The sequence below is a fragment of the Diabrotica virgifera genome, chromosome 1 (assembly GCF_917563875.1).
Source record: "Diabrotica virgifera virgifera chromosome 1, PGI_DIABVI_V3a".
NCBI lineage: Eukaryota > Metazoa > Arthropoda > Insecta > Coleoptera > Chrysomelidae > Diabrotica > Diabrotica virgifera.
In genome coordinates, this window is record NC_065443.1 from 278,355,793 (window position 1) to 278,382,454 (window position 26,662).

The 26,662-nt window shown below is 35.0% G+C and overlaps 1 protein-coding gene across 4 annotated transcripts in view; it reads left to right on the top strand.

The window, feature by feature from the left end:
- The first annotated feature begins 471 nt into the window (after nt 1–471).
- LOC114327617 (saccharopine dehydrogenase-like oxidoreductase) overlaps nt 472–26,662 on the top strand; it is a 49,931-nt gene continuing 23,740 nt past the window's right edge. Inside the window, exon 1 of one of the 4 annotated variants that reach the window (XM_050642027.1) lies at nt 472–704. The gene's annotated coding sequence lies outside the window, so the exon portion shown is untranslated. Of the gene's footprint in view, nt 705–9,993; nt 10,205–26,662 lie in introns of those variants that run through there. The other 3 variants (XM_050642030.1, XM_050642029.1, XM_050642028.1) reach the window with 3 other exon arrangements.

The window sequence follows — 26,662 nt, forward strand, 5'->3', positions numbered from 1 at the left end:
TACTTTTAAGCGCGGGACAAAATGACATTTTCAAAATTTCTCCCGGGCCGGAAGACTATAACATAACGTGAACTAACGCTGTGCACGTGCACCCGCCAATCTCTTTGGCGGAGTTTTTCCCTGTACTGCCCTGTAAAGAAATTTTTTGACACAAATGTTATACCTAAGTGTCATTTTAGAGCATTTAACAAAGACATTTGACGAAGAAGAATTTTTCAACGGGCCGGATAAAATAAGCAAAAGGGCCGGATCCGGCCCGTGGGCCGGCTTTTGCCCACCCCTGCTGTAGAACGACAACTAGCAACATTTTGCCAAAGCAATTTGAGCTCAAACGCTTTATTTTGATGTCTTCTATCACCCATTAAATATTGTCCAATTAATTAGGGGACACCCTGTATAACAGCAAAACAATTTCACTAGTGTCAATAGCAAGTAAATTGTTCGCCTTAGCAGGAGGAGCAAGTTCATTATACAGAGTGTTAAGTAATAGCCTGTTCAATGTTATCGTCGATACAACGGTCAAGAGCGTCAAGAATAAAAACACGTTATTTCAATTTCAGTTAAAGAGTTTAAAAAGTGTAGAAATAAGTTAAATTATAGTTTATGTGTGTTTATTTTCGTTAGTTAATGTATTCATTCACGTAAAATATCTAAGATTATTATTATTTATTATTGGTATTTCTCATACTTACATATGCTTTAAGGTAAGAAATTTCTGTCTTAATTCTGCATTTAAATTCTTTTGCCATTCAAGGTATATAAATTATATCTAAACAACTATCCTAAAGTTAGGAGGAAGTCATATTTACTCGCTCACTCTTATAGGCTATTGAATATATTCAAAATAAGATAGCTAAAAGGAACTACAACGTTAACGGGGTTTTATTATTTCATATGGTCAATGGACATCTATATATGAAAAAACCGCGGAGTGCTACCATTTAAAGGGGTGCGTTTTTGAGAAATGGGTGAATTAGTCCCTGGGCACAGGTTACATTAGGGTGAGTTCTATGCACTTTTGGTACAAACATACCTACATAAAAATAGTTCCTGGTTAAATTTCCTATCTAAATATCACCTTTTAAAGTCAATGATACTTTTTTTTACAAAAATATATTCAAAAGAAGAAGCACAAAGAAACCCAAAAGAAAGAAATTTTGTTTTTTGTCCCATAACTTTTGTCCACGAGGATATAGGTATAGACATTGCTTTACAGAAAAAAAACCTACATATTTCTTCTTTAAAATGTTGTTTAGTTGAGGTAAATAGGATTTATAGTTTTCGAAATATGATTTTTCAAATTTCGCCACTCACAGCAATTTTTGGCAATTTTCCTTGTTGTTTTGCAAATATTGTTCTGTAACTGTTTTCTACGTAACTTTAGTTATATGCAGTGGTACACGTAATAGAAATAGAAATCAATTACCTTTAAAATAGTCTACTGTATAACGTTGTACGACTTTCTTTTAAAGAGATTATGGTTTTTCAAGGTTTTATACTTTTAACGATTTTTTATAATATAATATAAAAATAAAATAATAGTATTATATAATATATTATATATTATATAATATTATACTATACATTATATAATATTATATTATACATTATATAATACCTAATATAAAAAAATATCATTTTTTACAATTATTTTTGAAATTTCTCAATATAACTTTTTTTCTTCTACATTTAGGTATACATACATATATTATATTATATAGGGTGTCCCAAAAGTAGTGGAACGGTCGAATATTTCGCGAACTAAACATCGGATCGAAAAACTGAAAAATACGTGTTCAATCATTTTCAAAAATCTATCCAATGACACCAAACATCAACCCCCACTACACCCCCTGGAGGTGGGGTGGGGGGTAACTTTAAAATCTTAAATGGAAACCCCTAGTTTTTCTTGTAGATTTGGATTCGTTACGTAAAAGTAAGCAACTTTTATTGAAGACATTTTTTCGAACTGTGGATAGATGGCGCTATAATTGGGAAAAACAATTTATCCTGATACCATAGGTAAATTATAGAAACGGTCTAATATCTCGAGAAATACACTCCCAAATGAGAAACCAAAAAACAGGTTTTTAATATTTTTCGAAAACCTATCGACAACCAACAAAAATGACCCTCCAACCCACCCCCTGGAGACGGGGTGGGGGGTAAATTTAAAATCTTAAATAGCAACCCCCACTTTTTATTGCAGATTCGAATTCGTCATGAAAAATTAAGCAACATTTATTCGAAACATTTTTTAAAATTGCTGATAGATGGCGCTAATAAATCGTATTTTTCCAATTAAAGCGCCATCTATCAACAATTCTAAAAAATGTTTCGAATAAATATTGTTTAGTTTTTCATGACGAATCCGAATCTGTAATAAAAAGTGGGGGTTGCTATTTAAAATTTTAGAGTTACCCCCCACCCCACCTCCAGGGGGTGGGTTGGAGGATCATGTTTAGTGTTATTCGATAGGTTTTCGAAAAGTATTAAAAACTTTTTTTTGGTTTCTCATTTGGAAGTGTATTTCTCGGGATATTAGACCGTTTCTATAATTTACCTATGGTATCAGGATAAATGGTTTTTCTCAATTATAACGCCATCTATCCACAGTTCGAAAAAATGTCTTGAATAAAAGTTGCTTACTTTTACGTAACGAATCCAAACCTGCAAGAAAAACTAGGGGTTTCCATTTAAGATTTTAAAGTTACCCTCCACCCCAGCTCCAGGGGGTGTAGTGGGGGTTGGTGTTTGATGTCATTGGATAGATTTTTAAAAATGATTGAAGACGTATTTTTCAGTTTTTCGATCCGATGTTTAGTTCGCGAAATATTCGACCGTTCCACTACTTTTGGGACACCCTGTATAATAAAAAAAAGCTTATTTTTTTACTTTAATGGTCTATTTCAAAAAATTCAAAGATACAAAAAAACTACAGATATTATTTTTCAAAATGTAATAAGTACTTGCAACGATTTTTGATTTTAGGAATATTTTTTAAATTTCTCATTATACCTTTTTTTCTTGTACATGAATATACTATATATTGCTCGATAAAGAGGGCTTATTTTCTGTCCTTTAAAATGGTGTATCATCTATATTTAAATAATGGAAACCTAGTGATTCTTTGATATTTTTTTACCTGTATTATTTAAAATTATTTCTTTTACAAAAATTACATAAACATTAGTCTTAGAAAACATCACTTTAGTTAAAATTATTTAAACGTTGACATTTAAAAAAATTTCAAAATCAAAGTCCATCTCTTCGTTAGCATTAGCTTCAATATCTTCCTCTGACACCTCAGTTATCTTAGAGTTCCCACAATTAGTACCCATGCACATGCACCTTTGCAGAATATTGAACAACTAATTCCTATCTTCCTACAACCGCAGTTTTTTGTACATCCTTTGGTACAGGGCCGGACTGGCTCATGAAAAAGGCGCCAACCCAAATTCTAAAAAAGGCGCCAACCTAATATCTAAACAATGGCTCCAGACCCCCTCCTAAGATTTTACATCAAACTTTTTATGCAAAATAAATCAATATTACTCGTGAATTTTTTTAAGTTTAATTTTAATTTAACTCCATGAAGTAATTTACGATTTTTATTGGGAATAGTAAATTATATTAAGATGCCACAAAAATATAACTTCAGTTTCCCAGTATCCCTTTTAGTCCGGAGATATTGGAGTGAGTCATCAGTGGTGGTGCAGCTGGAACAAACTATGAATGAATGAGATGATATGGAACATCATCAACTACATCAACATCAGTAGTGAAGGGAACAAAAGGCAAGTACTTAGCAAAGAGGAAAAGAAGGAGGAAACTATAATCTTCGGAAGAAGAGGGTCTTCGGCTAGAAGATATTCGGTCAGGGATAGGGACCTCACCAAGACGGATGTTCCAGGGGAGGCAACCTTGCAAAGGAGCTCCTCACTTGGGAAAAAAGATCTAGAGAGAAGGAGGAGAACTCCGACATAAGACTATGGTAAGAGCAATGGAGAAACGAGAGTTACAAATAATTTAGTGAGACTAATGTCTGACCATACAAACACGAAGGTCGAGATCAAGAATGATGTATGTATAAACCTTAAGAGTGTCACCGAAGACATGGAGAGCACTTTCAGACAAGTCACCCTCGGCAGCATTGAGAAACGAGATAGAAAGTGGAGAAAACCGGCGAGGAAGGAAGAACTAAGGAGACGGCAAGTGTGTCCACACCGATGGACTTCGAAAGATTTTCCCCGAAAAAATTAGTGAAAGAGAGATAGAAATGATCGAAACGGTCTCGAACTCAGATGAAAGAGGCTTTGAAAAAATAAACGACATTATAATAAAGTCGAATGGGAAGAAAATATCTATACGCGGTCGCCAAACCGGGAAGAGGGAATAAATCTGCAGGCGACTTAGTAGTGGTCATGGAGCAAGGACTTTCCGGTGAGGGGAAAAGGTACCACGACCTGATAAGGGAAAAACCGGTAGCATGTTCAGGAGGTATATACAGGCCAGGAGAGGTGAAGTACCTTTAACTTAATACTATGACCACAATTACAAGAAAGGGTCAGGAGGAAGAGAACAGGGGAAATCGTCAGACTATTTTCATGGTTCCGGTAGAGAAATGGGTGACAGGGATAAGAGACTACTGGAAATTCTTTTGAAATTGAGGGAAGACATGAAGACACTGGAGATCAGTGTAATTATATTATCATAGCCCTCCATTACTCTTAATAATTGGGGGCTATAGAAGTAGGAACATCAGGCAAATTCTGAAAGTAATCTTCATGGGTATGGACATCACCCTCTCACTGAGCTGAGGAGTACGAACGCGGGGACGCAGAAGTTGGCAGAAAAAGAACAAGTCGAGCACTTGAAGAAGACTATCGTGGCCCGGACGGAGGGAAACACAGTAGAAGATGTCCGGAGCTATCAGGACCAGGTGAAAATATTTGATATAAACGGAGATGTCAAAGGAAGAAATCCTGAAGATGGTTTGAAGGTATACCGGCAGCAGGAAGCCTAACGACGTCAAACTCCGCTCTATGGGAAAATGAAGAAGGCAATACAACCGTTACAGTCGGAATCGCAGCCAAGAAGGCGCTGGAAAGAGAACATATACCCATTGGCCGGAAGTCGTGCAAGATACGAGAGAGTCTGCATGTGCCTCAGCGGTGCCTCAGATGCCTGCAATTCGGGCATAGTAAAACCGACTGCAAGGGAAAAAACAAATCGGACTCCTGCTACCGATAAGGCAAGGGGGCACTAGGCACGAAATTTAAGTAGTGAGGCGACTTTCTGCCTTACGTGTAAAGTCCGGTCACAGAGCCGACAGCTTACAGTTCTCGGAGTATAAAAAACTGATCCTGGAAACGCGGGGCCTCAAGAGAGACCCTGCCACAAGGGACGAAGAAAGGTTGGATGAAAGCACCTAGGACCAGGAATCAGACAAAAACCATCTAATACGAAGTTCCATCAAATAAATGTGGGAAGGGCGAGGACCACTCACGATGTTGCAGAAACACTTGTACGAAGAGAAAGTTGTGACGTGATCCTCTTTCAGGAGTCCAATGTCAAGTTGGTCTCTCGACAAAGAATTATTAAACATAGGAGACCTGATGGGACAGGGAAAAACCTATCAGAATGGATCCACGCCACAGAGATTACTTTGCTAAATGACGGTAAGGCACCTACGCTTGTGAGAGATAATAGTGAATCCTTTCTGAACATCTCACTGGTTTCAACGTCACTTCTAAACAGGGTCATAAGCTAGACTGTTTTGAAAGAAGAATCGCTCAGGTTACATAAATATGTGAGTTTTGAAATAACGAGCAAAAGGAAGAAACAGGAAGATAGAGATATCGATCTAAAGAGACTTTTAAATGAGGAGGTTTTTATGGATGCTTTTGGCTTGATTGGTCCGAGATGCGAGGATGTAAGTAAGTTGATCGAGGGTCTAAGCGCGACATCACAGTTGGCTTATGTGAAGTCAAATGGGAGGTATGAAAGGAAACAACCATAATGGTGGAATGAGCGGCATAATTATCTGAGGACAAATTGTATTAGAGTAAGAAGGATGCAACAAAATTCAACTCGTATTAGGTATCAGATTAGCTTTAAAGGTAGCAGATTAGATAAAGAATGACTGATATGAGTTGAACGAGTTGAATTTTGTTGTACCCACTGGCCTTATTATGTAGCACTCTAGGGCGCAACAATCTTATATGTATAATGTAGAAGTAAAAATTGTCTTCGAGGGCGCCGCTCGTTGCATCTAAGCTATTTATTAAAATAGAATCAGCGGGGATTGATACCTACGAAAGGCGCCTGAATCGCAAAAATGGTCTGCGAGGGCGGCGTGCATCGCACCTAAGCTATTTGATTATCTGATACCTGATACATGTTGACAAGTTGTATTTTGTTCATTTTCTGGCTTCATTACTTAGTATTCTGGGGCACAACAATCCAGTATGTATACCGTAGTTATGGAGCGCAAATAATTTAGGCCAATTGTGGGATGTAACATGTAACACTCTTTATATTAGATATCAGATAATCAAATAGCTTAGATGCGAGGCGCAGTGCCCTTGAAGACCATTTTTACAATTTGGGCGCTTTTCGTAGGTATAAATACCCGCTATTTCTATTATATTAGAAACAGCGAAAATTGATACCTATATGTCTTCGAGCGCGTCGATAAAAATTTTCTTCGAGGGCGCCGCTCGTTGCATCTAAGCTATTTATTAAAATAGAATCAGCGGAGATTGATAGCTACTAAAGGCGCCTGAATCGAAAAAATTGTCTTCGAGGGCGCCGCGTCTATGCTTTTTATTATAATGGAAACAGCGGAAATTGATATCTACGAAAGGCGCCCGAATCGTAAAAATTGTTTTCGAGGGCGCCGCTCGTTGCATCCAAGCTATTTATTATAAAAAAACAGCGGATATTGATACCTACGAAAGGTGCCCGAATCGTAAAAATCGTCTTCGAGGGCGCCGCGTCTAAGCTATTTATTATAATACACACAGCGGAAATTACCTACGAAAGGCGCCGGAATCGTAAAAATTGTCTTCGAGGGCGCCGCTAGTTGCATCCAAGCTATTATAAAAGAAATAGCGGATATTGATACATATGAAAGGCGCCCGAATCGTAAAAATGGTCTTCGAGGGCGCCGTCGGTCGTAGCTAAGCTATTTGATTATCTGATGCCTGATACAAGTTGTCTTTTGTTGTACCGACTGGCTTCATTATGTAGGATTCTGATTACTGAGGCATGTAAAAGCATTTTTTAGGGGAATGGTAGATGCATCATTTTTGTGTAAAGGTTAAAAAAAAAATTTTCCAGTAATTTTTTTTATGGATAGATAGGTACTAACGAAGGCAAAAGGCGCACCGGCCCGAGGGCCGGTGGGCCGGCGGGCCAGTCCGGGCCTGCTTTGGTACATTTTTACATGCTATCTTTTCAAGCAAAGCTTGTGCTGCAGGAGCTTTGACAGTAAATATTGGAATTAATCCATATTTTGAAGTTTGCCCGGCCGAGTCAAGTGGATCCAAAGTATGTATTACCTATAAAAAATAAGATTCAATCATAACACACAATCACATAAAAAAGTTATAATGAGAAATTTAAAAAATAATCCTAAAATCAAAAATTGTTACAAGTAACTACTTATTACATTTTGAAAAAGCATATCTTATTCAAAAATAATCCTAGAATTTTTTGTAATACACCATTTTAAAGTAAACAGAATAAGCTTTCTTTTTATTATATAATATATACCTAAATGTCGAAAAAAACGTTATAATGGGAAATTTAAAAAATAATCTTAAAAAATATAAAAACTCCTTAAAAGTATAAAATCTTGAAAAGATAACCTCTTTAAAAGAAGTCGTACAACATTATACAGTAGAACATTTTAAAGGTACATAATTAATTTCTATTCCTCTTACATGTACCATTGCATATGCCTAAAGTTGCGTATAAAAAAGTTACAGAACAATATTTGCGAAATAACAAGGAAAATTGCCCAAAATTGCTGTGAGTGGCGAACTTTGAAAAATCATATTTCGAAAACTGTAAATCCTGATGACCTCTACCAAACATCATTTTAAAGAGAAAATATGTAAGTATTTTTTCTGTGAAGCAATGTCTATACCTATATCTACGTGGACAAAAGTTATGGGACAAAAAACAAAATTTCTTTCTTTTGGGTTTCTTTGTGCTTTTTCTTTTGAATATATTGTTGTAAAAAAAGTATCTTTGACTGTAAAAAGTTATATTTAGATAGGAAATTTAACCAGGAACAATTTTTATGTAGACGTGTTTGTACCAAAAGTGCATAGAACTCGCCCTAATGTAACCTGTGCCCAGGGACTAATTCACCCATTTCTCAAAAACGCACCCCTTTAAATGGTAGCACTCCGCGGTTTTTTCATATAGAGAGATTCATTGACCATATGAAGTAATAAAACCCCGTTAACGTTGTAGTTCCTTTCTATAGTACATAATCAATAGCCTATTAAGACCTTTCGAATAATGTTTAAAACATAAGTTTTTATACAATGTTTTTCATTTTACGCAATTCTCTAAAAAATACGCTTATTTCAAAAACGGTGTACTTTTATGATTTGAAAGACGAATACCTTTTTTGTGTAGAATTGAACTTTATTTCATGTTTTTCTTTCCGAGAATATGTATACAGGTCAGACAAAAAATAATGTGTGTGTACTTTGTACGCACGTAAGAAGATATTCTTCTATTATATAATAGGTAATTTAAACGAAGTAAATATACTTAAAAGGTTATTTGTATTTTATTTAAAAATCAAACTAACTTTCTTATCTACCACTTTCAAAAAATTTTTATTAAAATAACCAAAAATAAAAAAAAATATGAATCGCCCAGGAATTGAACCCGCAACCTTCCAATCTCAGTGCTAATGCATTTCCCACTACTCCAGCGAGGCCCTAGAAATAGACATGTAAGTTTCGGATATAATTACACAACACGGCGACATATAGTGTAACAATGTTATGCTTACATAATATTTTATTATTTTACTACAGGGAAACACAAATCCAAAAACACAAGAATTATAATAAATAATACATTTCCTAAAACCACTAATATATTCTTTTAATGACTTATTTGCACGGTTACAGATACATACATACCTATCTTGAAAGATTAGCAATGAACTACATACTGTCAGAACTATATACTGTCAGTGTGCGCAGGCGCGCGGATCATGTACACTTTTACCCTCAATTGATTCGCCGCTAAAGAAGAATATCTTCAAAAATATGGTCATGTTAATAAACCAATGTTATAGTTTGTGGCGCCACCTGGTGTGAATGGTAAAACTAATATTTTCTTATTATGTATACTATACTAAATAATAGCATGATACCAAATTAAATCGGTTGAATAGTTTTTAATATATCCCTAAAAAGAGTAGAAAAAAATATTAATGAATCACCCTGTAGAACAGGGATTAGAAAATACTTTTAAGCGCGGGACAAAATGACATTTTCAAAATTTCTCCCGGGCCGGAAGACTATAACATAACGTGAACTAACGCTGTGCACGTGCACCCGCCAATCTCTTTGGCGGAGTTTTTCCCTGTACTGCCCTGTAAAGAAATTTTTTGACACAAATGTTATACCTAAGTGTCATTTTAGAGCATTTAACAAAGACATTTGACGAAGAAGAATTTTTCAACGGGCCGGATAAAGTAAGCAAAAGGGCCGGATCCGCCCGTGGGCCGGCTTTTGCCCACCCCTGCTGTAGAACGACAACTAGCAACATTTTGCCAAAGCAATTTGAGCTCAAACGCTTTATTTTGATGTCTTCTATCACCCATTAAATATTGTCCAATTAATTAGGGGACACCCTGTATAACAGCAAAACAATTTCACTAGTGTCAATAACAAGTAAGTTGTTCGCCTTAGCAGGAGGAGCAAGTTCATTATACAGAGTGTTAAGTAATAGCCTGTTCAATGTTATCGTCGATACAACGGTCAAGAGCGTCAAGAATAAAAACACGTTATTTCAATTTCAGTTAAAGAGTTTAAAAAGTGTAGAAATAAGTTAAATTATAGTTTATGTGTGTTTATTTTCGTTAGTTAATGTATTCATTCACGTAAAATATCTAAGATTATTATTATTTATTATTGGGATTTCTCATACTTACATATGCTTTAAGGTAAGACATTTCTGTCTTAATTCTGCATTTAAATTCTTTTGCCATTCAAGGTATATAAATTATATCTAAACAACTATCCTAAAGTTAGGAGGAAGTCATATTTACTCGCTCACTCTTAGCCACCCTGCAACCAGTATTTGACCTAACTCCTTGATTTAAACCAGGCATATAGGAAAAAATAAATCAATTTTTAAATACATCACCATCGACTTGCACTATGTTCGGGATGATGGGCGGAAATGCATTATTGCATTTAAACTGCACAAAATGCATCCAAAAGTGCATAAACGTGTCAACATCAGTATATTAAGAGCCAGATTTTGTTTTTGGGGACTCTAAATAAGAATACCCCATCCGAACCGACCCAAGGAGCACCTGGTGCCTAATGCTAGGCACGTCACTAGGTGAATCATTGTTTCGAGGGGTTTCCATACTAAATTGATGCAAACAGATTACTTGGGCGTTTTTGGGGTTACTAAACACGAATATGCTATCAGAACCGACACCCAGGGGCGTAACAGAGACCCCCGCAGCATGAAGCTTGCGGGGGGCCCCAATATGTCAAGGGCCCCATCTTGTCGTCTAATATTTATGTAAAAATGTGTTATTGGTATATTATTTTACGAATACATACGCAACGTTTTTTAAGCAATGCAGTATGAAAAATGAAGTTGCCCATCAGATAGATATCTATGTATTTAAACTTGTAGTTGTGCATTTCATAGAATAGTACTCTGTAATACTTAATGTAATCGTTAATTAATTTTCGTTCTATTTTATTCTATACAATACAAACGAAAAATGTAAGTTGTCATAAACAGTGCATGAATACACTAATAGCCCAGTAAATGACCGTTTTGGAGTGTAATTATCAGCGGCGTCACGACGTATTTGCTTGACAATTTAGATTTAGGTTCTACTTATCCTACCCTTCAAAGTTGGATTTGTGTCGTTGGTTGCTTTTACTTGCGGGGTGAAAGTCACTCCTTATCGAGGGTGAAAAACATACCTTTAAAATTAGTAAATTAGTCCGGAAATGGATAAATTGACTAATCATTATAAGCAACTTTTGTTCTATAAAGTTTCTTTATGTAAGTCAATACCTTTCGCAAGTTATTTGCTAGTGAAAATGTTGCGGTTTATCGCAAATAACTCAAAAAATAAGTATTTTATCGAATTAAATATTATCGAAAAATATTTTTAGCAAAAATGTAGATTATAAAAAAAAACAAAAAAAAAATGGTGTATTCATGAAGTCTATCGACACAGTAAAATCAATGTTGTAGCTCATGAAAACTTGTTCTTCATCCAATTCCAAATCGAATATTTCAACGTGAAATAACCAAAAAATTAAGCACTTAAAACCAGGGCCGGCCCTAGCTAATTTTATAGTGTAAGCAAACAGTAGTTTTGGCGCCCCCCCCCCCCGATAAACCGTCATACACTACACCGTAGAACGGTAAATGTCACATACCTTGTACCTAAATAGTAAACAAAGGGGAACAAATTAGGAGAAAAAAAAATAGCTGACAAACCAGAGTTTATGTTTATTTACCAGTGTTCATTTACAAATACAGTGACTCATTGTAGACTACAATTACGATACATTACATTATTAAGTTATGTGATGTATGATGGAAAACACAAAATCGTCTACAATCAATATTGTGTGTACAAGTCATTGTTAAACGTCAGGTTGTATTACAGACAATTCAAATTAAAAAATAATAGCCTAATAATTACAATTAGGATACTCTTTTAAGTTAAAACACTTTTTTAAAGCACTTTTTTTGCTAAAAAAAAATCAGAAAATCTTTTCCTATATGATCTAAATATAAAAAAAGTTTTTTTTATTTTGGAAAAATGGGGCCAAGCCCTTCCTCTGGAACGCAACAAATATATAAATTTAAATATTTGCAGTTCAAATGTTTTTAGCTTTGTGCTGAACGGTAGTAAAAGTTGTGTTGAACGAGGTAAAGTGTGAGGTAATCTAAAAAAAGTTCATGCTTTCCGCCCCCCCCTCCTCACTCGCTTCTCAATTAAAAAAAAAAATAATAAAACTTTTTTAAACACTGTACAAAGGTTTTAATAAGTTTTCTTCGAAAAGTGCTTCATTTTTTGGTTTTTTCATGTTGATATATTTGATTTGGAATTTGACCAATAAGTACAATTTTTCAAGAGCTACAACTTTGCTTTTAGTAGGTCGATAGACTTTCATTTTATATAAGCTATATTTTTGCTAAGAATATTTTTTTCGATCAAATACTTACTTTTTGAATTATTTGCGAAAAACCGCCTTAAAACGTGGTTTTTTTTGTTGAACAATATACATTTTCACTCGTAAATAACTCAAAAAGTATTGACTTGACCACTTCGGTGGTATTACTGAAAATTATACGGTATCGCCGTTTTACGTTCGTTTACTGGGCTATAACACATATAAGTTTTTGTTGCACATGTCCCATTTAGTAATTTTTTAAAGGGGGCTCCATTTCCAATTCTGCGGAGGGGCCCCGACGGGTTTTGTTACGCCACTGCCGACACCCGATGTACCTGATGTACAAAACTTCCCGAGATTTCAAAGAAGACATGCCTTAGCAGTGACCGTGGGCACCAGGTACTCCGGGTGTCGGGTCCCTTAGCGTATTCGTATTTAGGAACCCCAAAAACCCTCCATTTAATCTGATTGCATCAATTAAGTGCCGAAAGTCATTGAAACTCCAGATGACGAGCCTTAGCAGTAACCGTAGACATCAGATGCTCTGGGTGTCGCTTTTGATGGAGCTTTCATGTTCAACAACCCCAAAGATCACCCAAGTAATTTGTTTGTATCAATTTATTGCAGTAAACCCTCGAAACTTCAGATGACGTGCCTTAGCAGTGAACCTGGACACCAGGTGCTCTAGAGATCGGTTCTAATGGCATATTCGTTTTCAATGACCCTAAAAACTCCCTGAATAATAAAATCTGGCCCTTAATATCCAGATTTTGACATGTTTATACACTCTTGGATGCATTTTATGCACTTTAAAATGCAATTATGTATTTCCACCAATTCTCTATTTAGTCCTGTCGCCAGGGGGGGTACAACGGCCTCGTTAATTCAGATGGACTTACCCAAGTTTTTTTTATGTATTTTGACCCGTAGAACACGAATTTTTTGGGTAACAGTTGATCCGGATGTCGATAAGATTGTTATAGACCAAGAACTTGAGGAATCAAATAACAGCGATTTTTGGCAAAACAAAACAATATTTTGTATTTTTTGGGTCATTTTAAGCAAAAAATATTTCTACAAGTTTTTTAGTAGGATGCACAGTTTTCGAGATAAACGCGGTTGAACTTTCAAAAAATCGAAAAACTGCAATTTTTAAACCCGAATAACTTTTGATTAAAAAGTAAAACAGCAATTCTGCTTAGCGCCTTTGAAAGTTCAAGTCAAATTATGTCGGTTTTGATTATTTGCATTGCTAAAAATTTATTGTGTTATTGTTAAACAAAGCTACAAACAACTAGTGCGTGAGTGATGTTTCTATGATTTCTCATTTAAAATCGAACGAGTAGGTAGAATAGGTACTAGTGCAATCAAGACTATTTCTACGTTACATGCGTTAAAACGCATGTAAAAGCACGGGAAACCCTACGTGTTTATAGCTTTGTTAAACAATAAAAAAATAAATTTTTACCAATGCAAATAATCAAAACCGATATAATTTGACTTAAACTTTCAAATGCGGTAAGCAGACTTGCTATTTTATTTTTTAATCAAAAGTTATTCGGGTTCAAAAATTGCAATTTTTCGATTTTTTTAAAGTTCAACCGCGTTTATCTCGAAAACTGTGCATCCTACGAAAAAACTTGTAGAAATATTTTTTACTTAAAATGGCCCAAAAAATACAAAATATTGTTTTGTTTTGCCAAAAATCGCTGTTATTTGATTCCTCAAGTTCTTGGTCTATAACAATCTTATCGACATCCGGATCAACTGTTACCCAAAAAATTCGTGTTCTACGGGTCAAAATACATAAAAAAAACTTGAGTAAGTCCATCTGAATTAACGAGGCCGTTGTACCCCCCCTGGCGACAGGACTAATTGTAGACTTTTTCCTAATGTCATCCTGAACACAATGCAAATAGTTAGAAGTCGATACGTGCTGTATTTAAAAATAGATTTATTCCGGTGTTTTCTGTTCTTAATACCCTGGTCTAATGTAATCTTTTGGTACAATATGATCAGATTTAAGAACCACGGATTGTAGTGCTACGATAAGAAGAAGAAGAAGATCGCAATGGTCTAATTATACTCAACTGGGTTTTATCCCGAAATTTTCTTATCCAACTTAGCCCTGCACTCTTTTTTGGATCACACCAACTTGTTTGTGTTCTTTCTCGACTTCCTTTTCCTAGATGTGGTTCCTATTTAATAATTTTTGTACTGTCATTTGTACCTAATTCTCTCGTTTTGCAATATTTCTTGTATTTTCATTAGTTTGTTGATCAGCCATCTCTTCTTTTGTTTCATAAAGATATACCAAACATCGATCATTCTATTATTCTTTGTCACTTGAAGTCTAGAAGTCTCTCTTCACCGCCGAAATATTTCACGAACTGATTCTATCGACACATAGATGACCTTTCGAGAATTTACAGAATTGAAAATATTGAAAAAAAAAAAAGAAAAAAAGAAGCTGGAAGAAAAGGACGCTGAAGTGAGACGTGCGTCGTAAGGAATTAATGGAAGCTGAAGAGAGACGTTGTCAGAAAGACAGAGTGTTGCTTGTAACTCTCATATCAAAGATAGAGGCCTCAAACACGAGTAAAGAAGACATGGAAAGAGAAATAGATGAGACAAAAAAAGATATGAAGCGAAAAATAGAAGAGATAAATGAAGACATGGTTAACGAAAATGAAGAAACCATAAGAGATGTAATAGGGAACAGATATGGTGAGGTAACTAGAACTGTTAAAAATATGACCAAAAAGGCAATAGTTCTCAGAGGACTTCGAGGTAAAAATGTCGACATCCTCCAAAACAACCCAGAGGATACACAAAAGAACTATGAGACCATCGTATCGGCTCTAGAACCGATATACGGCAGATAATATTTGAAACAAGTCTACTAGAGTCAACTGAAACTGCGTATCAAAGGCTCCAACGAATTTGTGCAATAATTAGGAGCGGAAGTAGAAAATATGGCACAACTCGCTTAGCCGAAGTCCCGCAAGAATTTCTACACCAATTCACCATCCAATGCTTCTTCGATGGCCTGTGAGATGTAGACCTCCAGCAGACATTACAACTAGGGAGAGGATGCTATCAATAATATTAAAGGACGCCATTTTCACAGCCTTTGAGTATGAAGCCGTGAAGAATGTGTTCTGCCACTATCGCGAAGTTTATTAAGTAAGATGTATTCCAAGTGGAGAAGATGATATAAATACTCTGCCCCGGATATTGACCGCCCAATGTGAGAAATATCTCAGTCCAATAGTTGATTCTTTGAAACAAAGACGTTAAGAGCGTCCAGTGATTAGGTACATAAACATGACCTTGTAAAGGGATTTAATTAAGCGTCCAGAAACTAAGAGTTAATTCAGTCATTTTAGATCTAAACTGAATTTGCTAATGACTTAATTAACTCTTAGTTTCTTGATGCTTAATTAAATCCCTTTACAACCTTGTTTGAAATAATATTCATACTTCTTACTAATGATAACAATAAAGAATAAAATTATTTGATATAAATAAAATTTTTATGTAGAAAACCTACATAATATATTTTTTCTACGGCCGTGTTAAAAGAGCCACTTTCAGGCACGCATTTCGTTTCCGAAAATTGCACTTTCCCGCACAGCGTGCGTGAAAGTAAATTTTCCCGCACGGAGTGCGGGAAAGTAAAATACCTTGTAATATGGCATTATAATATATTATAATACATGCAATAAACTAATATTTAGGTATTATTTACTAATTTATTTCAAATCTATCTTGTGTTCATGTTTTAATGAAATTAACGCGATTATTTCATTCATAAGAGATTAAATTCTGACCAATAGAAAGCTACAGAAATAAAAATTAAGGTGATTATTTTTTAATGATTTTAACTTCCAATCGTATAGTAAGATATTTGATCACGTGTTTAATTCTGTCCAATCAGATTAAAATTATACTGAGAATTATTATCTACTGTAGAAAATTACCGATATAATTTTTTTTAAGTAGATTGTTTCTGTTTAACCTTCCGATGACCAACCTTTTTTTGTTACACGGATGACCAAGGGGGGGGGGGGGAAATGACCCCAGGTCAAAAATGTCAAAAATGTCCAAAATGACAATTAACAAAAAAATAAAGTTTTTTTTTTTAATTTTTAATTTTTTTTGGCATGGACTTTGTGTCATTCAGCCAGTCACAACATGAGTATTAGTGTCATGTGTAGTGTGTATGTTGAGTAAGTGTCTTGTTACTTTGCAAAGTCGACGTCATTAGCGTAAAACTACTTGTAATTACACATAATAGACGCTATTTTACTAAACATCAACTTCAGAATATATTTTTTATTCGTAAAATATAGGGAATTTTTTTTATTTCAAAATATGAGGATATCTAGAATGATATTAAAGTCAAATAAAAAAATAATGAGTTAAAAATTAAAAATACTTTTGAATTTATCAAAGAAAAACATACGCTGGGGTCACAATTTCCCCCGCTTGGTCATCCGAAGGTTAATGGCAACCAGTTTCCTAATTTTGACAACTGTCACATTTAAGAAAATATCCATAGTATACGTATTAAAAAATAATCTTACGAATATCACACGACAGTAAGAATAAATAAGAAAATAATGCTTCATTTTTACTCAAATTTGTTGTCATTGGGCAATAGCCACTCGAGCCCTGCGGGCACTCGTGTCTATTGCCAGACAACAAATTTTCGAAAAACTGTCGCATTATTTTCAATTTATTCTCACTCTCTTGTGATATTATACCCCATAATTTTTGATAATTATCCCGTCGTCAAGTATATTACGTCAGATGCCCTTCGTTGCTACGAAAAAAAAATACATTTGACATTAATGACAATTACTGTTTTAAAAGTTACTGTTTTTGGTTTTGAACAGTTTTATTCATGAAATAATCGCAGCAAATTGCACTCGATCTCTAAAATTATTATCGAATTGTGTCCCTCGTGCCACTTTGACATAATTTTACTCCCCTTCGGGTCGTGAAATTAAAACTGTCAAAGTGTCACTCGGGAAAAATTCGATAATTTTAGAGCTCTTGTGCAATTACTACTGATAATTTGATGAAATAAAATTATTTTGACATAATATTTAAAAGTCAGATCAGTAGACAATTACAATGGTTTTGAATCGTCGTCATGGAAACCAATATCGTCGTCGTGGTAACACATTATATTGAAAGTTTGGTTTTGACAACCTTGTCAAAGAATTAATTTGTGTATTTTCACTTCTAAATAAAAATTGATATAACTCTATTTTTTGTGGCTTTTTTCCAAACATAAAATCCTTTATAAAAGGTATATTTGTTAAAATCCCTATACAGGGCTACATCAAAGACAGAACTAGTCTTCGATCGGTTGACCGATCATCATCAGTGCAATCCTAAAATGTGTACAACCAGATAAAATGATGCAAAGTATTTAAAATGTTGACTAAGGTTATAAAAAGTTATAGGTTATACTCACTTAGAATCTACATGCTAACCACCAAAGTAAAAATATATGGGTAAAAACCCTTTACAATTGATCCGTCATCGGAACATATGACAAAGATGTGAATTATAACATGGATGAATAAAATATCCAATGTTTTTCGCCCGAGGTACCAATGAGCTCTATCTGACAAGTTCACATCATGGCTGTACGGAAGCAAGTGATTTTGATAACGGAAATTCTGAATGGTGACATGACAGGAATGACAGTTCCACAGGAAGTTATAATTTCCCTGTTGTTTTGTGGTATTTATTGTAAAATTTGTTAAATTAATAAATACCATAAATACAATAAATAACACAAAACAACAGGGAAATTATAACTTCCTGTGGAACTGTCATTCCTGTCATGTCACCATTCAGAATTTCCGTTATCAAAATCACTTGCTTCCGTACAGCCATGATGTGAACTTGTCAAATAGAGCTCATTGGTACCTCGGGCGAAAAACATTGGATATTTTATTCATCCATGTTATAATTCACATCTTTGTCATATGTTCCGATGACGGATCAATTGTAAAGGGTTTTTACCCATATATTTTTACTTTGGTGGTTAGCATGTAGATTCTAAGTGAGTATAACCTATAACTTTTTATAACCTTAGTCAACATTTTAAATACTTTGCATCATTTTATCTAGTTGTACACATTTTAGGATTGCACTGATGATGATCGGTCAACCGATCGAAAACTAGTTCTGTCTTTGATGTAGCCCTCTATAGGGATTTTAACAAATATACCTTTTATAAAGGATTTTATGTTTTTGTAATGGTATACAGCCAACTACAGGAAATTTTTCCTCGTGGATTTTTCCAAACGTACGGCCCTAAAAAAAATACTGTTCCTAACTCATGCGGAAAGTGTCTTCCTCGCACTCGACTGCTTGCCCGAACTCCGCTATCTCGTCGTTCGGATCAACGGCAGTCTCGTGCGTGAAAGTATCACTTTCCGGACTAGTTAGGAACATAACTATTCTAGATATTTCTTTATAATTTTACATTAAAGACAAGCAGTTCTGCAAACAGCATAGTTGGGGTGTTATACACCTTGTAGTAGTATATATAATAATTATGTTTCTCGCATGGTTGTCGTTTGGAGTTTGGGGGGAAGAGAATTTGTATAGACCAGCGTTTCCCAAACTTATTTTTCCGTGGCCCGGTTATTTTTGTGCTTACCCTTCGTGACCCACTAATTTTTTTGCATATTATGTACCCTGGTGTGTGTATGTGTACCTACATGAAAACATATTTAAATATTTTTTATAGTTTTATATATTTTAATAAAGAATCATTAGCTCAAACAAAAATGCAATAAAACAAAATAAAAATCAAATACTTTATTAACGAGAAACATGCAGAGTTTTCTGGTTAACTAAAAACTTCACATTTGGAAGAAAATATGTTAATTTTATTTAGTTTTAGAGGACACTGGTTTTCGAGGAAAATCAGTGTTGAAAACCCTGCCTCACACTTACAGGTCGTAACAAAAGGAATTAAAAACTTTATCGTTTTTAAAAATATATATTTTATAAAGACAGCCAAAAATCTATCAGTGGTATTTTGTCAAATATGTCTTTGAGTGCCCTATCACAAGATAGTACATTACTGGGATTCTACGTCCATTGTAAATTGATTCCTTATCCATGCTTTGTTGCTGTGGATGGGGGGAAAATATTTCTTCAGATTTGCTTCCAGTCCTAGCAGGTTTCCTTGAAAGCCGCTGGAATCTCATCCGGGAATAAATTCACGTTATATATTTTTTTGTAGTTCTGTTAGCTTTGTAAAAGGTTTGTAATTTCCTGCTTTCCGAGAAGCAAATCCACAAATTAATTTTTTTTGTTGTAGTTTCTAGCTTCTCTTGTACTTTAAATACAGTTACATTGCTACCTTGCAGTGGCGACGCGTGACTTTTTCTAAAGTGTTACCAAAACCAGATATTAAATATGTACTAGATATATTATATATTATCTATATATATAGTGTATTTTATAAATATTTTTATATATACAGTGTTCCCATGCATCAAAGTTTGTTCGACTAGACACCGTGAATTTTCAGCTTGCCATTAATCAACTTTTTTTGGTACGCGCGATCCAGGTCTATTATAAAAATAGATGAAATAAAATTAAAAAATTAAAAATTTAAGAAATTATATAAAGTATCTACAAACTAAAAACATATTTGTTGTTTTTAGGTAAAATATGTATTATATCACCTTTATACTTTATTAAAAAATCCAAATTGTATAATTAGTATACTAATCAGTTATTTTTAGCCTAAAATATTAAATAATTTTTATTTTATTGATTATACACTACAATGTACTGTATAATCAATAATGTCATATTATAATAATGTTGTTGTTAATTAATATATTTCGACAAGTAATTAAAATCGATTAATATGATTTATATAGGATAAAAAGGTATAGATCTATTATCTGTATAATAAGCAAGTACAGTTACAAGTTATAAACTAATAATTAATATTGCATATTATGCAATAATCGAATCCAAAGGGCCGGTACGGTTAACTAACCGGAGTTTAATCGAGAAATTACCGGCCCTAAGAATAACAGACTTCATAAAAGGAATTATAATTATTACCTATAATTATAATAATAATTAAAATTGCATTTATTAAGTCTGATATTCTTACGGTCGGTATTTTCTGTCCCGATAGACACCGGCCCTACCTAGCGTCACCAAATTAAAATTTGGTAACACCAATACGCGGTTTCAGAGCCATCGTCCCCGCAAAATTTTCAGAGACGATCCAGTCAAAGATCCTACTATCGTTGCCACTCACAGAAGTGGTAAACGGCGCGGCGCACGGTAAGGGCACAGTATAATAAATATGGAACCGGAACCTCTTTATACTGTGGTTATAATAACGTGCAACCGATTTTACATAAACTCGCTGATATTTTCGTGCGTCTAGTTGGCTATTTTACTGAATTAGGTAGATACTATTAACAAATATTTCTATTTTTAAAAAATATAAATGGAATTATTTCATAGTAGTCATAAAATATTTATTTACAAATTTTAACTGTTACCAATGGTAACAATGGTTACATGGACGCTTCGCCAGTGCTACCTTGTAATATCATATTTAAATTGTTCAATAAGTCAAAAATATCACAAAGATAGGCCACCTTGATTAACCAATTGAAATCATGAAAACTGTTTTTAAATTGAAATATTGCATCCCTAGCCGTTGGTGGATGTTGTTCTAAGAACATTGAAATCTCTTCCTTGAATTCAATAAGTCTTTTTAAAACATTCCCTTTTGATAGCCAACGCACTTCGCAGTGTAACAGAAATTTTACATTTACAAGTTTATAAATTTTACACAGTCTTGCATAGATTCGGTTAAAAATAGTGGCATTTTTTGACAGCTAATGCCTCTCTGTGGATGCTACATCGCACCCAAACACATTCTGGTTCTACTTCTTTGATACTCGGAAAAGCCTGGCCTGGCGTCAGCCAGAGAGAGGCCTTAAAAAGCAAGTTGTGAAACGACGAGGCGACCCAGCATTTTGCATTCGTGGCCCGGTACCAGGTCGCGACCCACCATTTGGGAAACGCTGGTATAGACTACTACTATATAAAAATGGGTGGAAATGCCTAATTGCATTTTAAAGTGCGTAAAATGCATTGAGCAGTGCATAAACATGTCAAAATAAGCATATTAACCTTCGGAGTACGAAGACTGGGTCAAGCGTGACCCGAAATTCATTTATTTCTTAATATTTTATGAAATAATTTTTTTACAAATCCGATTGATCGTAAGTTCTCCTTATTTGTTTCAATCTATTTTTTCGTATATAATTCGTGAAAATGCAAATTACAGTTTTTCCTCTACTTAACATCTATGATGCCGGGTCAGTCCTGACCCGGTCTTCGGATTTCGAAGAATATTCTCACTATGTTTGTAGGTACACGTAAGTCGCAGCCGTCTCTGTTTACGGGTAAACGTATTCAAATATATGGCCGGAGCGAATTTACCTATGCCCGTTTTCTGTAAGGTATTAAAATCTGGCCGCCGGAGCGAACTAGTATATGCCCATGGGGAACCATCTTAAAAAATTTAAATACAATTATTTAGGATTATAATTGTTATGTTTGTTTGTTTTTTGTTGAATTAAAGATATTGTTTAATAATACTGACTATTTAAAACATCCTTATAAATAAAATGTCACGATGGGTCACGCTTGACCCATCATCGTAATCTAAGTAAGTCAAATAATCTCCGTACTCTGAAGGTTAAGAGCCAGATTTTGTTACTCGGGAGTTTTTGGATCGCTGAAGACGACTACGTTAGCCTAACCGACATCCAAAGTACCTGGTACCCAGGGTCACTGCTAAGGCTAAGGCACGTCATCTGGAGGTTCGAGAGATATCGGCACTAAATTGATGCAAACAGATTACTTATAGGTTTTTGGAGTCACTGAACACGAATAGACCATTATAACTGATCCCCGGAGCACCTCGAGCCCAGTGTGACTGCTAAGGCACGTCATCTGGAGTTTCGAGTGGTTTCGGTATTAAATTGATGCAAATAGATTACTCGGGTGGTTTTTGCGGTTGCTGTAAGCGAATACGCCATCAGAACCGACACCCGAGCATCTGGTGTCTGGGGTCACGTCATCTTCTGGAGTTTCGAGGGATTTCGGCACTGAATTGATGCAAATAGATTACACGAGCGGTTTTTGGGGTTATTGAACACGAATACTCCAACAGAACTGACCCCGGAGCATCTGGTGCCCACTGTCACTACAAAGGCATATCATCTTCTAGATGTTCTAATGTCTTCGGCCTTGAATGCACGCAAATAGACTACTAGGAGGTTTTTGGGGTTTATGAATGCGAATGCGCCATCAGAATCGACCCCTGGACCACCTGGTGCTCAAGGTCACTGCTAAGGCATGTTATCTTCTGGAGTTTGGAGGGTTTCTGGATACCAGATGCACCGGGGGGCCTGTTATGATGGCGTATTATTACTCAGTTAGCAATCACAAAAATCCCAGATTAATCTATTTGCATCACTTTAGTGCCGAATACCCTCGAAACAAATGAGATGACCTACCTTAGCAGTGAACCTGGGCACCGGGTGCTCGGGTGGTCGGTTCTGATGGTGTATTGGTCTTCAGAGACAAAATCTGGCAATTAATATACTTATTTTGGCATGACTATGCATTTTTGGATGCATTGTATGTACTTTAAAAAGCAAATATGCATTTCCATCCACTTCTCTATAGTAGACTTTTTTCCTGGCATCATCCTGAACAGAATTCAAAAAGTTGTAAGTCTGTAGGTGCTGTATTTAAAAATCAATTTATTTTGTGCTAAATGCCTTGGTCTAGCACCATACATACAGTTGAATCCCTGAATCTTTACCCGTGCGTCATCATTTAAAGCATACCAAATAAGTTTCACTTACTGTCACTTGCTGTTGCGTTTAGTAAATTTCAATTTCCGACTTATCATCGACTTATTTCGTATGCTTTAAATGATGACGCACGGGTAAAGACTCAGGGACTCAACTGTACATACTAATATTACATAGTATATTAGTTCCAAATATAATATAATCAAAGCAAGTGAAATAATGGGAAGAATACAAAATATATTATCAATCTTTTCAATTGATAATCAAAACCAAAACACTTAGTCCAAATATATTGTATTGCGATCGAAATTTAATATTTAATATCAAATGGGGTCAATAGCTTACAGAAAGATAATTTGGAATTTTGTAAATTGTATCGGTAATCGGTAGTAAGAGTTGACCTTGTTATATTATGACACACTTACGATACGAGTATGTCTGTTCTAAGTAATCTATATTCTCATTACATGTATGCACGTCTTGCAACAATTTTTGGTGTATTTTTATGATTGCATTTTATTTAAAAATTTAAAAGTATTTAATGACTTAGCATTTGGTTATTTTAAATCCGATTTTTATGATATTTATATCAGATTACTGGCAAATTTATTAACAACCTAAACCTAAATAATATTAAAATTTTTTTATGTAGATCATAATTTATTTTCCAATATTCACGATTTTTACATGATATATTTTTTCCATGGTTATTGCATCCTCGCCTTACTTCCATGCATTTTGTAATGCATCTAACCATGGGCGCCCATATAAAAATTTTCAGGGGGGGCCAGACGTGAAGATTTTGCACATTACATTTTGTACACTATGGATAACAATATATAGTTTAAAGCACACGAAAAGCTAGGGGGGTCATGGCCCCTGGCCATGGGTATGGGCGCCTATGCATCTAACGTCTTCAATTCTGATTATATTCGCTCCCTTCCATTTATACTCCAGGAAGAAATCATACTTGTTTCTTGCCAAGAGTTCGGACCCGTTTTTAACTATTAACAATTTACTGTAAAAAACGCGATTTGTCAATTTTTGCACCCCATTAAAATTGCAAAATTTGATTGTTTAGAACATTTGCGAAAAATGGCGATTGAAAGTTAAAAGTCAATTTGCTGCTTCGTCAACTGCAAAATTTAATATAAACATGTAAATATTCTATAACTGTAGGTACAACATTTTGGGTTTTCAGTTCTATATTTTGGTGGCTGAATCATGTAAAACCTGAAGTCTTTAGTTCTAAATCTTTTTTGTGATAATACCCTTTAAGGGATTTTTAAATATAATATATCTTTTATAAAAGATTTTAACAATTTTTTTGTGATTAATGTGATTAATCACCAGAGAGGATAGAGTATGACCAGAGGTAATATGGAACAGAACGGAAATAGAATACTCAAATATAAAAAGTTGGAAACAGATCCCTGCAATGGTACGGGCATGTACAAAGAATGCCAGAGCACGTCTTCTTCCTCTTCTTCTTCTTCTTCCTCTTAGCCTTCTATCGTCCACGTTTGGACTTGGGCCTCTCCCAACTCCTTTCATCGGTCTCTATCATGAGCAACATATTTCCAATTTATTCCGGCTACTCTTTTAATATCATCAACCCACCTCATCTGTGGTCTTCCACTCGGTCGTTTACTTTCGTAAGGTCTCCAGTGTTGTATTGTTGCATTCCAACGTTGGTCTTTTTGTATAGCAGTGTGGCCTGCAAAGACCCATTTAAGTTTGGCAACTTTTGTTGTTATGTCCTCGAATTTTGTTTTTGATCTTACCCCGTCGTTCCTATTTTTATCTGACAGTCGTATACCTAACATTGCTCTTTCCATTGCTCTTTCTGTTGTGGCTAGTTTATCCATATTTGCCTTGGTTAGGGTCCAGGTTTGACGTCCATATGTCATGATAGGAAAAATGCACTGGTTGAACACTTTGCTCCTTAAGTATTGCGGTATTTTGCGGTTCTTAAGTATCCAACTAAGTTTTCCAAATCCTGCCCATGCTAGTCTTGTTCTCCTAGTAATTTCCGATTTTTGGTTCTCTTTGTCATGTTTCAGGATTTGGCCTAGGTAGATATATTCCTGGACTTTTCTATCTCACTGCCATTTATAGTTATACGTCTGGGGTGATCTGTGTTTGTCATTGTCATTATTTTTGTTTTTCTCATATTCATTTTTAGGCCGACGTATTGGGAGCTGCCTCCTTGTTTCACGCCTCTCTTAATTGGGATGGGATTTGCATATACTATTACAGTTACATTTTCATATATATTATGTATTAGTTGTCTATATCTCGAATCTATTCTATAATAAATAGTAATAATTATTAATAGCTTGTTCTATGGCACACACCTCGATACTATCAAACGCCTTTTCATAGTCTACGAAGGCAAGAAATACGAGTTGGTATTCATTTGCCTTCTCTATCAATGTTCTCATTGTCAGCAGATGGTCTGTTGTACTATATCCTTTGCGGAAGCCAGCCTGTTCCACCGGTTGGTAATTGTCCATTTTGTAGCTCAACCGGTTGTTAATAATTCTCATAAATAGTTTGTATACTTGACTGAGCATCGACATAGGTCTATAATTCTGTAGGTCACATTTGTCCCCTTTTTTGTGTAAGAGTATTACTAGACTTTCGTTCCAGTCTTTAAGGATCTTGCTCTTATGGAGACATCTATTAAATAGCTAGTTAGTATAGGGCAGGGGTCACCAATTATGTTCCTCGAGGGTCCGTTTCGAAAACTTAGACACTTCCGGGGTCTGGATTTAATGCTACCTGTGTCTAGTTGTTCTGGTTCGGTTTCTTTGCTGATTCTTGCTAACAAATATCCCCTATAAACAAATCAGAAGTGTGCAGGGCGAAATTTTTGTAACAATTTTTTTAACAAATTCAAAATATGTATCACCTTTTGGTCCCGAAAATATGTTTTTGGCATTTTTGGGTCATCTTAAACAAATAAGATCTTCTATCATTTTTCTCAAAAGGTGATAGATTTTGAGTTTTAAGCGATTTAAAATCTGAAAAATGCGAAAATAAGCATAATTAGAAGCATAAGATTGCAAACTCATATGTAAATTATTATTTTTGAGGTTGCCTAAATTGAAGTTTCAACATTCAAGTTGTTTTTAGTTGTGAATTATGCGCGTCCACTCGACCTTTAAGCCGCCGCGGCGGCACGTCGCACTATATGGTGCATATCGCACTATATGATTGGCGTATTTAATAGCATATTGGTAATAATTAATTGAATAAATGAATTATTTAAAAAAAATGATGTTAATAATATATGTACATATTATTCAATTTTGATAAATGTCAAGTATG